The sequence below is a fragment of the Cuculus canorus genome, chromosome 5, assembly GCF_017976375.1.
Source record: "Cuculus canorus isolate bCucCan1 chromosome 5, bCucCan1.pri, whole genome shotgun sequence".
Classification (NCBI taxonomy): domain Eukaryota; kingdom Metazoa; phylum Chordata; class Aves; order Cuculiformes; family Cuculidae; genus Cuculus; species Cuculus canorus.
The window spans coordinates 53,641,250-53,658,141 of record NC_071405.1 but is presented as its reverse complement, the minus strand read 5'-3'; positions in this window follow the sequence as shown (position 1 = coordinate 53,658,141).

Genomic DNA, 16,892 nt, shown 5'->3' with positions numbered 1-16,892 from the left:
GTAGGATAGCAGTTTTCTTTGTTTCTCCTGAGCTTTTTCTTTTCTGATGTGGATCTGACTTGAGCTGCATGGTTTGATTTCTTTCTTTTTTCGAGGTCCTTTCCTAATTGGAGATGCTTGAACACTGTGGTGATATGGGTATTTACATACAGCATATGGATGGGAATGTAGAATGTTTTTCTCCCCAAAGAGTATCTACTCAAATCTGCTAGACACATACAGTGGAGTCTTTTAAGGTACAGCTTCTCTGTGAGTTCTTCCACAGTTGCAAGGTTGCTTTGTTGCAAGAAAATATGGAACCCTAATAGTTAATTTTACTTTTCTAGACTGATGTGTATGTAGCCACTTCATTTGGAACTCCATGTTGTGGCAGGAGATTTGTCCACAAGTCTGTCATTATGTGACATACATGTTTTCAGTCTTGTTACAATGCTTCTTCACTTGTAGAAGGAATGTATGTTTTGTCCTGGCATTTAAATTCAGTCCTAGTTATTAAGGAGAATAATCCCAAGTCAAAGGAACGTTCAGGAGAAATGGGAAGAAGGTAAGTTTACTGTTGGTTGTAGCTGTGTGTTGTTGTGGTCTTTTTTTCTCTTTCTCCAAGTCTCAGGGTTAGAGGTCTCTTCCAAAGGAGTACCAATGGGGGAAGGAGCCCTGAAAATGGGAGGAATGCACCAGCTTTTTTTGGCCTGGGAAGAACTCGCTTGGGTGCCTACATCTTGCTCTTACCACACGCTTTCAAGAGCAGGTGTGCATGCAGACTGCTTGTTAGTTCAGAAACAAGATATGTACAAAAATAGCCTGCGGGCTGACCTGTCTTTCTAATATCTTACCTCTATTCCAAGGAGGGCTGATTGGTAAGAATTGATTGTACTGAGTCAGAGTGCACTCAACTGATCACATGATTCGCGCCCTTTCCCAATACAAACTACCCACACAGTCTTTTTCCTGGTATCGAACGCTTACTTATTTGCGAAGAATGCTTAATAGTTCATCATATTAGTGTTCAAAAGGGAATTTCTCAACATGTGAAGTTTTTTGGTCGCTGTTCCATGGTGTCCTGCTGGACTTGAACTACTTTGGAGCACCGTGGAATTTACTTCCTAGATATTCTTCTCTTGACAGGATGTAGAACTGGAAGTGGTGTAGTCTTTCCTATGTTGTAATTGTGGCTTTTGATTTTAGACAGACAAAATTTATTCTGAGGTTCTGGGAAATGTTTTGTGGCCCTGCTTTGTGGTTGTTTAGAGAAAGGGAAGTTCATGTGACTTTTCTTGATTATTCTGTCACGGTCTGCACCTGGTGGATGTGATAAATCATACATGCATTTCATCCTTTTCTTATATATAATGCAGGCTCCATTAAAATACTTAAAGTCTTTTGTAAAAAGCTTATCATAGAAGAATTTGTATTTCACAATTAAATGTGTTTATATATAGACAGACATACACTGGAAGATTGCTGGATAGTGGAGGAAAAATACTCAATAAATATTTCATTAACTAAGTGGTCTTGGTGAAAAGGACTTGGATCATTTAAGAAATATTTCATATTCTACTCTAGAGAGAAAGTGTGAAGAAGCTTGGAACTGCTGTTGCCAATGATTATCCCAAGAGTGCTACCAGAGCTCACACTTCAGTTTCTCTTATTCCTCCCCTTCTCTGTTTCCCAGACTGTCCAAAAGAACAAACTTTGTGTGTAGGACTTGAGGGCAATATGTGGCTGATGTAGGGCTGAAGCAATGCTAATACTGAATAGCATTTAAAATTTTATTGATTTCTTTTAATTCGTACGATCATACTGTTGTAGGAATGGGCACAAGACCCTGATCCTGACTGTTCCATCTTTCTACAAGCAGCTGTTCATGTAGCTGTCTGTTCTGTCTTCCTTTCCCTTCTTTCAAATGTGCTGCTCAAAATCTGCTTAAATAGCACTGGAGGGAAAATCCAAGTCATACAAATTTCAATTAGCCCAGGTGATTCCACCTAGCTCTTAGTACACCTGAGCCCAGGTGCAAGGCAGTTGTCCTTGCTCTGAGCCATTGTGTGTAGTCCTGGCTCTGACTGATTTTTCTGATCATTAGCTTTAGGTTCCCAGAAGCTACTGGGGCAGCTCCAAGGCATCAAGGAACTCCTAACAGAAAATCAGACCAATTCAGGTTTCTATAACTTGGCTGTATTACTACACCTGCTGTTATTCATGCTAAGGGCTCAAGGTCCAGCTGAGCAAGGCTCTAGTGCAGACAAGATCTGAGCCATGCATGGCTTAGTGTGCATTCAAACACTACCTGTGAGTAGGACTGAGTCTGTTGTCAGAACAGTCAGTAAAGACAAGAGATTTGCACCATCATATAGTTGTCAAAGAGATATTTACTCTACTCTGGAAATCTACTGAAGACATCAAAGCAAGTGGAGAAACTGGGTGCTAAGTAGTAACTTTTTTTTTTTTTTTAAAACACTTCTGTATTTGCCGTGTGGCAGAATAACTTGAATTATTCTTGTTTTTCATAAATGTCTGGAGTGAATGATCTGTATAAGTGATAAGCTTCTAAACGCACCTAGATTTACACACCTAAACAGTTTAATTTATACGTAAGAAGTAACAGCTCTTCAGAATTTCTCTTTCCTCTGTTTCAGGTAGAAGACATTTGTGTAGCCTTCCATAAAATAATTAATTTCTAAAGTATGGCAAAAAAAGAAAATAAAGTTGTACATATACATATAAATATAGGTATATATATAAAAATATATAAATCCATCATAAACCTAGTAGAATACAGCAGGATGTTAGTACCTACAGATGTTTCAAGTACTGAAGTACTGCTTATTCTGTAGGAAACCACATGTGCTGATTTGCAGTAAAATAGTGCTTGGCAGCCGTTTGTAGGTTAATGAGTTTCTGAAGGGTAAAGGAGGAACAAAAGGATGAGTCAGCTGGAAACAGCATGGGTTAGTATATTTAGTTAATGGAATTTCCTCACACAGTCCTTAAACATGTGAAAAAAACATGGATTGCACAAAGATGTCTTTGAAAAATATTGATGAACAGGTTGAGAGTTTGTGAGTGAAAATTAGAGGCGGAGCCAACAAAGGAAATCCCATAGCTGGTGTTTACTATAGACCACAGGATCAAGGCAAGATAGTAAGAGTTACTTCCTAAAGAGCCTTAAAAATGTGGAAAACCCCCTCCACCGAGAAACTGAAAGTGGCAAAATTGTTAAGGTGAAGAATTCCGGTTGTGATTATGTTAGGAAGATTTGGAAGTTGTGCTAATGAATTAAATTGATTGGCATTTAAGTTGCAATCACTTTGATTTTCAATCCCTACAGCAGAATCACTTTAAAAACAGTTTCAAAAAGCCTTTTGGTTTTGATTTGAACTAAGCAAATTAAGCTGGTACTTCAGACTCTAACAGCCTTATCCTTCAACTATGATGACCCTTAAAGAAGAGCATACTGCCTGCACCTGCGAGACCACCTATTCATAAACTAGTATCACAGATAAGATAGCCTTCCTTTTGTGGGATTGCTAGATTGCCATGAACAAGGTCCTGTTTACATTCACAAAAATATGAGTTTCTTTTCCTCCACAGATGATGACCACGTTATGTTCTAAGGAGCTGATCAGCTTCTCTAGCTGAAGCTTCTTTTAAAAAAAAGCTGGAAAAGGAAAGCTGGAGAGAGGCTATTCACAAAGGCTTGTGGTGATAGGACGAGGGGGAATGGGTATAAACTGGAGAGGGGCAGATTTAGACTGGACATCAGGAAGAATTTCTTCATCATGAGATTGGTGAGACACTGGCACAGGTTGCCCAGAGAAGCTGTGGCTGTCCCATCCCTGGAGGTGTTAAAGGCCAGGCTGGACAGGGCCTCGGGCAGCCTGGTCTAGTGGGATGTCCCTGCCCATGGGGTTGGAACTGGATGATCTTTAAGAACCCTTCCAACCCAAACTATTCTATGATTCTGTGATTCAACTCTAGCGCTTAGCAAGCAAGATCTTTTAGTTCATTGCACTCTGTGTTGGTGCAACTTTATTATAGTAAACTCTTACATTTTAAAAATAAAATTCTTAGGAAGATTTTTATAATAAAAACTCGGTTGTGGATTTTTGTCAGCTGAAGTAGTGAAGAAACAGGATAAAATGCCTAAGTGGGATACCAAGCTGCTTGTTTGTCTTCCTTTTCAGAGTCAAAGGCAAACTGCTATGTAGTAGACCTTCCTGTAACTGCAGTGATTCAAAGCGGAATTAAACTTAAAATGCACTATAATGCTGTGAAGGTACAATTTATACTGATTTACTAGGTTGCTTAGAGCAGCACTGGACAAGCAGCAGAGCCAGGGAGAAGAGGGAGCAGAATCTTATTATAAGGGGTAGCAGAGAGGGTAGATAATTGTTGGCCTGATTTTGTGCATGTTTAAGTCAGGTCTGTGGAGCGGAAGTGTTAGAAAAGGGCTCAGAGTTCTAGGAAAATAATTGCCTGGGAAAATGTTGGAACAGGTAAGGGAAGGTATTGTTCTCTTAAGGCTGCTCCTTGTTTGGAACTTGCTCCTTGTTTGGAGCAAGGTAGTTGAAGAAAATTTTATAGCTCTCTGAGGAACATATTTACAAGCCAAACAATATTAATTTGGTTGAACTTTACCTCTTTCTAGTTCTGTGCAGTATCTTTACAGTATTATTAACTCTAGTAGGTAAAAGATACTTCTGGAATCACACCCACAAATCTTAAACTGAGGCAGAAGTGATAATATCTTTATTGATTTTGATGTGGTAAATATTACACCAGACAAGACTTTCAATCACGTTTGTGCTCAGTTGCCAGGTGAGACACTTTACTGAACACCTCAAAGGGGAAAAAGATGAATACAAGAAGCAATGTCTAATCAGAACATGATATTGCTATGGCATGGCTTTGGAAAAGGCAGTGAGATCCAGAGGTGTTGGAGGCTGAAACATTTCCAGTGGAAAGAGAGAAATACTAATACCATTGAACAAAGTTCTGCTAAGGTCTCATGTAGAACAGCGCATGTTGATTGGTCACCTGTGTTTGAGGAAAATGAACTCATAACAGATGCACTGATAAGGAAGTATGGGAAAGGGAAAACCTGCCAGATGACTGTAGGTTAATTTGCTTGTCACAGCAACAATTAAGAATGGATCTGTCTGTTCTTTATGAAAGCAATCTAGAAAAAGTAGATAAAGCTAGAAGGCCAATGTCAGTGTGAGAATAAATATGTTAAGGAGTAAAGCTAGGCTGAACACAAAAAGAATGTTTCAGAGTTTTGTAGCATCTATGAAAGACTTGAAAATGATTAGGCTAACTTACTAGTAGACATCTAAAATAGAGGCTGATGAACTCACGTAAAAAATGATTTATACAAAGGTATGTCAGTGTTACTAAGCTGTGTTCCGTTGTTGCACGTCTTCTGGGTTTGTGATCAGGTACAACAACTGTTAGGAGGAGAAATGCTGATGTTCCTAGACTCTATATAAGCAAAGGTAACCTGTAATTGTTTTCTCCTTAAAATAAAAAGTACTGCAGGAGCTGAAGCAAGATACAGTTGCCCAACGCGGTTTTTCAGGGGAAAGAAGAAAATCCACGCTCAGGGGCTATATATATGCCCAGAGACTTGGAGGATGAGATTTTACTCACGCTTGTCTTAAGCCTTCTTAAATAATATTGTGCTTTTAGGAAATGAGATATTTAACCTCACCAGTTTCTTTGTAGTCTTCCCTCCAGCAGTGTACATATGAGGGTTTTTAGCTTCTGTTGGCAGAGGTGGGCTGTGAAACGAAGTTGGTGGAAGTCTGAACATTGGCTCAGGCTTCAGCAGCTACAATGACTTTTAGACATAAATCCCTCACACCAACAGAGATAATGATGTTTTACTTTAGGACAAGTTTCCACTTGCTACAGGGTTTGTTCAGGAATAAAAAAGAATGTTTATTTTGCTACATCAGCTGTGCCTTAACAGAGAAGTTCAGTCACAAAACTTGTTGCTCCTGCTACATTTAACTGCATGCCGGTACGGTGAATAGAACACTACAGGCTTTCAGGCAGCTTGAGGACAGTGCTCGCTCTCTTTTCAGTCACCAACTTAGTCCCATATAAGAACCACAGCTGTGATAATTTGGCGTATACTCTCTTCTGCAGCACAGTGAGTCCTGAGAGATTCTGTGCTGCATGTGAAGCACTAGATGAGGGCAACCTCAGGAGTGCTGTCTTTACAGATTGACTGGTTGTGGTTTTTTTGGGGAAAGTATTGTGTTTTGAATTAAGATGAGGAAACTGACTACTGCCTTTTCACCTAATAATACTCCAGGGCCGTTATATTTTCTTTCCCACTTCCTCTCTTGGAGGTAAGATACTCTTGAGGGTAACAGGTTGAGGCATAGTGGGAACTAAGACATGGATGGAAATCAAATGACGTTTGTGTCAGAAGTGGAGCTTCACCAACAAATGGGCAGGCCCAATATAAAGACATGTTTGAGCAGTTAATGTCTGGAAAATCCAGTGGTCACTGAGGTTAAAACTGTGTATTGAAGTGAACCATGTATATCTCTGAAGAGAAAGCAGTAGAAATGTAGGAGCTGGGTGTGGAATTTTTCTTGGGAGAAAGGTGAGAAGCCTACCAAGTGTTGTTGAATTTAAATTTATGACCTAATTTTTGGCAATTAATGGTGGTACTTCTAAGCTTGCTTGCTATCCAAAGGAATGTGGTCATGCATGTCGCTGTGCTGCTTTCTCCTACGTGCAAAGATACAATTAAAGCACTTCTGAGAGGCATTATGGTTCTTGTAGTCTAAGGAGCAGATTATTGCACTTGAAAATGTTTCCTTACCTATTCAAATTTTATATAGAATATATCTAATATTTCTTCCTCCACTTCTGACTCTCCTGATGAAACAGTAGCAGAGCGCAGTGATGTTGCACAAAAGCATGAGATTTCTCCTCTAAGCCTTGAAAACATTCTTTATTAAATGAAGGAATATTGATAACTTTTCTCTGTGAGATTATATCTTCTGGCTGTGGATTTCTCAAATATCGAACTGGCAGGAGGTGGGGGTTGATTGCAGCAATGGTCTTGAACCTCACTTCTATTGATCCTTCATTTTCACAGCACAAATGCCCCCAGACAAGGCCACCACCACCAGTGTTTTCATGGTGATGAACAAAACTCTCTTGATAGTGACTGAATTGTATGGTCTGTACTTCAGCAGCTGCATACCTGCATCGTCTTTCATATGCATCACATTTTCCAAATGCATTAAAGTGAGATAGTGCCTTCTCACATGATGCTGCAATGACTCTCCACCAGATCCTCAACAAGGCATCACTTGCTGTATTTATAATCTTAAAGTATCATCAGAGAAGGCCTTGAGCTACAGGAACAGTAAATTCCTTAGCCTGTTGCAAGAGTAGGCCGCTGTGTTTAGTAGGCATGCCATAAAATCATATTGATTACTATCGTTTTTCCTGCAAACATCTGAGAAAACCTATCTGAAACAAACTGTATCTGACAGAAGGACCTTTCAATTTCAGGGCAAAATATATCAGAATTTGGGTTAAAAATACAGGAGAGACCTGAGAAACATTCTGTTACTAACTATAACTTTGTGAATTATTAACTACGAGCTTTGTTGTATACTTCACTTTCCTTGCTGTAGTTTTGTGGGTATGTAATCACGCCTGTGATTTAACTTTTGCACTTTTATCTACAATTGCAGTTAACATCTGCAGTGTTATTGGTGTGTGCAGTTTTTATGAAGTGTTTTTTTGTTGTTAGGTTTTTCTGTGTGGTTTTTTTTTTTTTGAACTGGTTATTGAGTTGCTGACCATCACAATTAAGTCAGCTCAGGTCTGCTGAGAGTTGTATAATGTCCTACAGACCAGAAATTATGATGAGAATTCCATAGAGACTATGATTCATGCCTCATGTAGTTTCAACTAAGGGTGTTGATATAAATATCAGGGTGAATTTACCTTAAGGGTAAACAGGTAGAGCTGTAAAGCTCAATTAACTAGGTGTGATAACTCAGAGGAAAACAAAAGCTGCTCAGAAAACTATGGATGAAAAGTCAGATCCTTTACTCTTAGAAAAACCCAAGTCCTGTGATCAGGACCTATCATGGGTAATTAAATTTCATGTGCAACCTTCAGCTTTAAAACAAACAAAAAATATCATCACATAACCCCAGTGGGGTAAAAAATACCCTTATAAAAGGCTAATTATGGTTACTGGCTCTGCCAAACCTGACCAGCAGAAACATTTCCTTCTGTTTTGTAACAAGTAGAAATTAAAGTAGGTTTCTGCAACATTGCTGTGAGGTTAACCAGTCTCCATACCTTTGCAATACGTTCTTTTCCACCTCAAGTGCCAAGAGTCCCCATTGTGAGGTGGCTATACCCATCTAAACCTAAACTGTAACTGAACTATCATACGGTCATAGCATTGTTACCCCCTTGCCAGAGGTAGTAGACTCACTGCAGGCGTGTCAATGTTTTAAATGTAGGGTGTGGGGAAATGTATTTTTCCTTTAGCATTCTGCCACACGGCCAGTCACTAATCCAGCAGAGCAATGGAGCTCCCCTGCTGCTGACGTTATTTCCCAATTCACCAGGGATGTTGTGTTTTAATTTTTTTATTATTTTTTTTCTGCTAGCAAATCAAGGAAGTTGAAAAGCAGGGCTGGAAATGAGAAACTTGGCAGGAGTGTACCTTCAGAGTGGATGAGACTGTATTTTACAAGCGCTTCATGAACGCTCTGTCCACAGAAGTCAGCGTTTGTGTTTTGTAATAAGGTGTTCTAGAATATGACAGTTGGACAGCTGCATTCATTACTCTGTTGTGAAATACAGCAAGTTTAAGCACGTTTTATCTGCAAATTTCACCTTGGCCTTTTCTGTGGACTCATTACTGCAATCTGCATAATGATATATAGTCTTTAAGGAAAATATTACGCCATGGGTTCATTTAAAATGCGTCAATAGCATTAAAACAGAGTGTCAGGAAGAAAGGAAGGGAAAAAAAGAGAGAAACACATATTTTGCAGAGGTCTCTGTCCTGTAGAGTTCACATTACACATCAGGAAATGGAAGTCAGCTCCATTCACTCAGTAGCAGTTTGCTGCTCATTTTCTGTCTTGCTGTCATGGAACATGTATTCTTTGGTCAGGTGTTGGAGGCAAAATCCCCTCCAAAAACTGTCAGAGAACCAGATATCTGCTGCTGATTGAAATGTAATTAATTACAGGTGTAATTGTATTTTTATTTCACAGATGTGTTGAATTGAAAGGGTGTGTGTTTTCAATAACAGGAGCACTGCTTTTCTATTTTTATTTTTGTATCTGCATAAGTTATACTTATACGGAGAAGAAGCACCTGGAAGTGCAATTGTCCTTTAAAATGCACATTCTTTAGCAAATCCTGCAATTTTTAAGGAAAGACATGAAAATGCCAGGGGAAATGAGCATTGGGCTGTCAATATAAATAACAATAACCAGCTATCTTTTTGTTTCTTATGTTACTGTGGTTTTGGACATATGCACAAGCAGTGTAGGCAGTAAAAAATATGTATGGATCCTTCTCTGTTCTGGGTGGCATGGAAGTACACATGCTTAATGGAATTAACAGTCAGCTGTACACTTACACTCTGCCCTTAACCTTAAGGTCTGATTTTTGCCCCTTGCTTTATACTATTGACACTGACGCAGAGGTCAGTACAAAATTCCCAAGCTGTGCTACGTCAGTATCCTGAGAAGCTTTATTATGTGGACCCTGTTGCTCTTAGGAATACAAGTAGGATTCATAGAATCATAAAATTGTTTGAGTTGGAAGGGACCTTAAAGCTCACCTGGTTCCAACCCTACTGCCATGGGCAGGGACACTTTCCAATAGATCAGGTTACTCAAAGCCTCATCCAGCCTGGCCTTGAACACCTCCAGAGATGAGGCATCCACGACTTCTCTGGACAATCAGTTCCAGGGCCTCACCACACTCACGGTCAAAGATTGCTTCCTAGTATCTAACCTAAATCTCCCCTCTTTCAGCTTAAAACCGTCCACCCTTGTCCTATTACTACGCTCCATGATAAAGAGCCCCTCCTCAGCTTTCCTTTCACTTTAAGTACTGGAAGGCTGCTGTAAGGTCTCTCTGGAGCCTTCTCTGTGCTAAACAAAGCCAACTCTCTCAGCTGTACTCCTATGGGAGGTGTTCTAGACCTCTGATCATCTTCCTGGCACTAATCTGGACTCTAACAGATCCATATACTTCCTGTGTTGAGGACTCCAGAAAGGAACGCAGTACTCCAGGTGGGGTCTCACAAGAGCAGAGCAGAGCAGAGGGGCAGAATCACTTTCCTCGACCTGCTGGTCACACTTGTTTTGATGCAGCCCAGGACACTGCTGGCTCATATTGAGCTTCTCATCCACCAGCACCCCTACGTCCTTCTCTTCAGGGCTACTATCAATCCATTCTCCACCCAGCCTGTAATTATTGCTGGTATTGCCCCAACCCAGGTGGTGGACTGTGCACTTGGCCTTGCTGATCTTCATGAGTTTAGCACAGGCCAACCTCTTAAGCCTGTCAAGGTTCCTCTGGATGGCATCCCCTCCCTCCAGCATGTTGACTGTGCCGCATAGCTTGCTGTCATTGGCAAATTTGCTGAGAGTGCACTTGATCACTCTGTCTGTGTCTCTGACAAAGATGTCAAAGAACACTGGTCCATTGAAAGAAATTGCCAAGTAATTGTAATTTTTTTCTCTTATTTCTGGTTTTTTTTTTTTTTTTACTGGCTTTTTTTTTTAAGGTATCGTGAATTATAAAAACATGTTCCTGTGAATGTGTTTTCTACTCTAAGTGTTTTTTAACCTGTGACTGATTCCAAGAGAATTGGGCTTAGTACTAAGTCCTTAGAAGGCCAATGGAGAACAAGTAGTTGGATAGAGAATTTAGATTATTTATTTTTAATGCTCCCTTGCTGATGATGGTACACTCTCAAGGGGAGCAGCATGGTATGTCTTTGCAGTGTTCTGAAATACTGGTGAATCCACTGACTTTTAATTTTTTTTGGCCCAATGTTCATCAAATTACTTCATTCATGATATTAATAACTCAGTTGGATTCCTGAGGCTTGTTTGTGTAAATGCTTGCTGCTTCTGAGTGCTCTTCGTTTTCTGACCATCAGCCCTTAGATGGCACTCTTGCAGAGGAGAGAGAGCAGCTGTATTTCTACATCTGATCTTCACTCAACATCATTCTTGAGATGCTGCTTTCTGTTTGGACGTCTGACGCTTCTGCTTGTCCAAAGCACATAAACACTGTTCGTATTCTCCTTCAGTTCTGTAAAGCTGAAGTATTTGGAGATCAAAGAGTGAAAGTTTCCATTGTCCAAGAATTCTTTAAAAAAAAAGGAACGTATAAAATTAATGAGATGTGTGTGACTTCATTAAGAAAATTGTTTGAGCTACAGCTGAGATGTGATAATGTTTTAACAAATGAAGAAAACTAGCAATTGTGAAACTGGATGAACTCTTTAGTCTAGTATACTGCTCTATAAATTACACAGAAAGTGCAAAATGTCATTATGTGTTATGATCCCATAGGAATTTATGAATATACTAAATACTAATTATTGCTCAGTGGAATCATGGGAAAAACATTGTCAGTTTTTAAATTCTCTGTGGCTTTTGCTTTGCTTGCAAGAGGGAACTGGAGGACCACCTGAGTGTTTATCTTAATATCTGATTTTTTTCTTCAGTCCTTCTTTTATGACATCTATTCCACTGTGGTAAAACTTAAATTGCTTTAATAAATCAAAGCCTCTCTTTTACTCTAAGGAATCATTCCAGAATGTGGTATAAGGACAGTGATGGAGACAGACATCTGTGACTCCTCATATCTGGAGGGCTGAAATATCTTGGTTCTCTCGCTCTGTTGAGGTAGGTACAGATTAGTCTGAGTACGGTGCTAGCAAATGTCTGCTATCCTGACTGGCAGCTGAACTTGCTCTGTGACATCCCTAGAAAACAAACTCTGCCTTGTTGATGCTGTCTATTTCACTAATACGTGTTACCCACTGCTTCTGAAGGAGGAGAGAAGCATGAGCATCTTCTTGACCTTTTGATAACTAGTTGAGCTCAGCTTTTGAGGTTATCCTTTGAAAAATATCTTTCCACCAAGCAGCCATTTTATAAAGCACTGTCTGTAACAGCCACAAGCAGAGGTGCTGTCAAGACTATGCAACCACTTTGAAGCCTGAAACTTTGCTAATAGCACAGTTTTACCCCTTTTGTAGGAGTGGAGCACAGTTTTGCAGGTGCGGGCAGAAAGAACTGTAGCTCTCACTGGCTGCTGCTTTCTGTTTTAGTAGATGAATATGATGCATTGTAAGGATGATTTTGACAAACTGCTTCTTATAAGTAACTACGATATCCAGCATAACAGCCCAGATTGTGCAGGATTTATTCATGGCCTTTAAATGGAATAAATCTAGCAATAACTGAAATAAGTACTGGAAGACTTGAATATTCCTGAGTGGTGTATTTTCTTCATTCTGTCCTTAAAACAGAAGAGTTTGGGGGATGTGATGAGCCATTTCACTCCAGATGTGAATAAAAAAATTCCTCAATTTAAAATCATATTTTTCTCTATTTTACTTTGGATATCTAAGTTTGGACATCAAACCAAAACATTATTGATGCTTATTATTTCAGCATAGTTGTATATTCATTCAATATCCCGTATAGATATTATCTGAATTATTCTAACTGTAGTCATTTGGAGAAATCTTAAGTTCTAGGGAGCATCTGTTCTTAAGTCGAATGGATATCCTGACTCTTCGAGTATATCAAGTTAAGACACTCTTCAATCTTGAGGTCTGTCTTTGCTTGCATAGGAAGTATTTCAAGGTAGCGGTTGCTCTGAGACTGGCTGGGCATCACTCTGCTTGTGAGAGATGGTGAGTGATTGCATCAGTTGTTCTTTTCCTCTTTCCCTCACTTATTAAGGTGTTTTTATTTCAACCTAAGAGTTTTCTTGATGTTGTTCTTTGTATGCTCTCACCTGTACTACTGCTGGAGGTAGAGAGAGTAAGCAGTTGTGTGGATGCCTAGCCATTGGCTGGAGTCAACCCACCAGTTTATTAGCTATGTTCATGCATTGCTTTTGTTTCCTTCATTTATTTGTAAGTCAGATAAGAGCAACAAACACACAGAGACCAGCTTAGGCTTTGCCTTATTCTTTATTTTCTTTGGGATTTATCTGTGTCAGTCTAAATATTCCAAGCCCTAATTCCTTCTGCTTGAGACCCTGTGACACTTTCTTTATGTCCATGGTGGAGTTCATGAATCAGGCCTGCCTGTTTACTGCTGCTAGATTCATAGTTTTGCTTGCAAGGCCAGATGACGAAAGATTCCAACGGGTCTAACATCTATAGAATCATTTAGGTTGGAAAAGACCTTCAAGAGCATCAAGTTCAACCATAAACCTTACAACGCCAAGTCTACCACTAATGCTTGTTCCTAAGTGTTTTTAAACACCGTCAGGGATTGTGACTCAACCACTTCCCTTGACAGCCTTTTCCAATGATTGTTAACACATTTGGTGAATGAATTTTTCATAACCTCAAATCTAAACCTCCTCTGCCGCAACTTGAGGCCTTTTTCTATCATCTTACTACTTGTTACTTCAGAGAAAAGACCAACACACACCTTTCTACAACCTCCTTTCACGTAGTTGTAGAGAGTGATAAGGTCTCCCCTCAGCCTCCTTTTCTTCAGACTAAACCGTCCCAGTTCGCTCAGCTGCTCCTCAGAAGACTTGCTCTCCAGACCCTTCATCAGCTTCGTTGCCCTTCTCCGGACACACTCCAGCAGCTCAATGTCTTTCCTGTACTGAGGGTTATCCTTTGAAACCCGTACTAAGGGTACCAAAACTGAAAATGGGATTCAAGGTGCAGCCTCACCAGTGCACAGTACAGGAGGACAATCACTTCCCTACTCCTGCTGGACACACCATTTCTGATAGAATCCAAGATGCTACGAGTCTTCTTGGCTACTTGAGCGCACTGCTGGCCATGCATTAATAAGTGTCCAGGTAAAGTATATGAATAGCTATGTCATTGTTAGTGGGCTATTAAAAATATTTAACTGATGCTCTTGCCACATACCTACTAGTCTCCGTCCTTTGCTCTGCTGTGTACAATTGCTTTCCAAAATTAAAATGGAGGAGGGAAGCAAGGTTCTACCTGTAGGTAAATAACTGAAATGGCACATTGGTATAGGATGATAGTCATAGTCACTGCCAAGAGTCAGGCACTTCCGAAAAGTGGTTCAGCCCTTAGGGGGTACCAGAGAATATTTTATCCTGTTTCTTTTCATTACCTAGTGATGAAGACTCAGCTGCAATTACAGACTCATACTCAGCACTTACTTCTGTCCTCCTATATCTTAGTAGGAAAAGCCCACAATTGTAATCAAATAAGTAACAAAAGTGAATGTCAATAAGGAAAAAGCACTGAAGATGTCTTGGGGACTTGTCTTCATTTGCTTTAGAAGCCTGATAAATTCCATCACCCAGAGGCTGTTACTCCACACGCGCAACGGCATGATTGACTAGTGTAGATTCCGTTTAAGAGCCTGTAATATGGGACTGCCATGTCTCCCACGCATTGGTTATAAGTAGTTGCTGTCTTCTGATCTCAGCTTTGTGGCTGAGCTGGAGATACAGATAGATGCTGGGTACTGTGACTTAACATTCCATGAGCGGTGAATGGCGTGACTCTAGTAGTGCTTTTTGAGAGGAAGGTGCTCCTGAGTCATTCAATCCTTTGGAGCTGTCTCCTCAGCAATAACACAAAGCAGCTTGTGCATTTGTTGTCGTTGTCTCTTGTGTCAGCCCACCTCAGAAATACTTCATACTTTTGAAGTGACTTCACAAAAATCGCCCAGTTAATTTGTAAATAAGGCCCAAATCAACATTGTGAGTGTGAATATTTTTTACTGGTCATACTGAATGATACATTAGGACAAAATTAAAATGCTACAGGATATAAACAAATCGTGCATGTTTGTTAGATACAACAAATGATACTAAGTCAAACAATTTATTTGTTAGATTGTCCTACAAGAAGGATGTTTCATTTGGTCTTCTCTACTACCAAAGCAAGAAATGCAGATTCAGGTCTATTGGTCTTCATCTTTCTCAAAGACTTTAAACAGATGCTGTGCAAGTTGCTAGACTTAATTTCTTATTGATTTTATGACTTCATTTTATAATCTAGGTAATAAATGTATTAGGAATGATGTAGTTTTGGAATATTTTATTTCAGTCATGTAAATGAAGTCTGATATTTAGAGGTGGTGCCCAACAACTTTTATTTAGAGGGTTGTGAAGAACAAAGTCATTAGTATGTTTAGAGATAAAGGTGGATATTGTGGCTACATTAGTGTGTTAGAGCTCAGTTAAGGAGCTTTCTCTGGCTCTTTATCACAGCATCTTTCTATCAGAATTTTTGCAAGGCTTGTGAGCCAGCCTTTGAGTGCTCTTCCCTCTTTGCCTTATATTAGATATTAAATGCCTGTAGAAACCTTGTGAGAATTCAGGGATACCAGTGATTATTAGTATCAAGTTTCTGGTGAGGAAAGTGAACCTGAGTCTTTGTCAAAATAGAACTAGGAACTTGGTGGCAACTGGAGGTCTTAGCTGCCCCTCAAGAACCTGCAGAACCTGTGCTGGAGCTGCTGCAAGCTGTTATCTCCTTTGCCACCCCAGACATCTGTGCTGCAAAGGATGTGGCTAGTTTGTGTCTGTGTGACTCCAGCCCTCATATTGCTGTGCAACTATTACTGTTGAAGGCTTCTGTTGTTAAAATGGTATTGGTGAATGACTATCTTGTCTTCCGACCTGCGGTTTCCTGGCTTCTGACTCACCTGCACCACTGTTCATGATGCACACTATCATGTTTCCAACTAACTTCTTACTATTGATGGGCTACATCTGCTTTTGCATGGGAGATCTGTTCAGCTGGATTTCTTCTTTCGCATGATGTGCAGATCAAGAATGTATAGTATAGCAATGTAGCGGCTTGGGCAGTTAATGTTGCTTAATTTAATTTATGAAATCCACAGAGAACTCAAATATGGAGATTGTGCAAAGGATGGGAGTTGAATGGGGAGCACAGCATGTTATTTAACTGGACAGGTAACTTTTATTCTTGAAGAGCTGGACTGAATCCACTGTCATTAAACTGAGCCATAAAATGACTTCAGAGCCCAAGCTAAGTGATGTGGTTGTTGTCGTGTTCAGTGTTTTGTAACAGCATGAGACAGGTCTCTTGTTTCAAATCAGGGAGTGCTCTTTCAAAAGCGTTGTCAAGTAACCAAAATGAAATGGAGCTCTCTTGTAATAAATCTGCTCCACAAAATAAAGAACCAAACCAACAAAAAACCTGTAGCTGGGAACTCTTCACAATTTTTTGCATGAATGATAGTATAAGCTAAGGCAGGAACTATTATGTATTCAATGCCCGAGTCTATGGAAGGCCAGACTAATTGCATTGATCATTTGAAACATTATCTAAGGCAGCTCTCCTCTATGTGACAGCTGGAGTTAGTCAGATACTTTCATTAGAAATACTTGAAAGTCATATTTTTTTTAATTTCATTAGAAGTCCTGCTGCTTCAAAAAAAGAATTTTCTGTCTGACTTATAAAGAAACCTTGGAATTCTAAAAAAAACTTATTTCAACTGTAATTTCTCACTATTGAATAACAGCTAATTTTAGTAATTTAAAAAAATTTTAATGCAGTAGCTGGTTTCTGTCATATTTTAGTATTTTAGTAATGGTATAGTTTTGTTATTATGTATTGAGTACTATTATAGAAAAATAAGATGAAA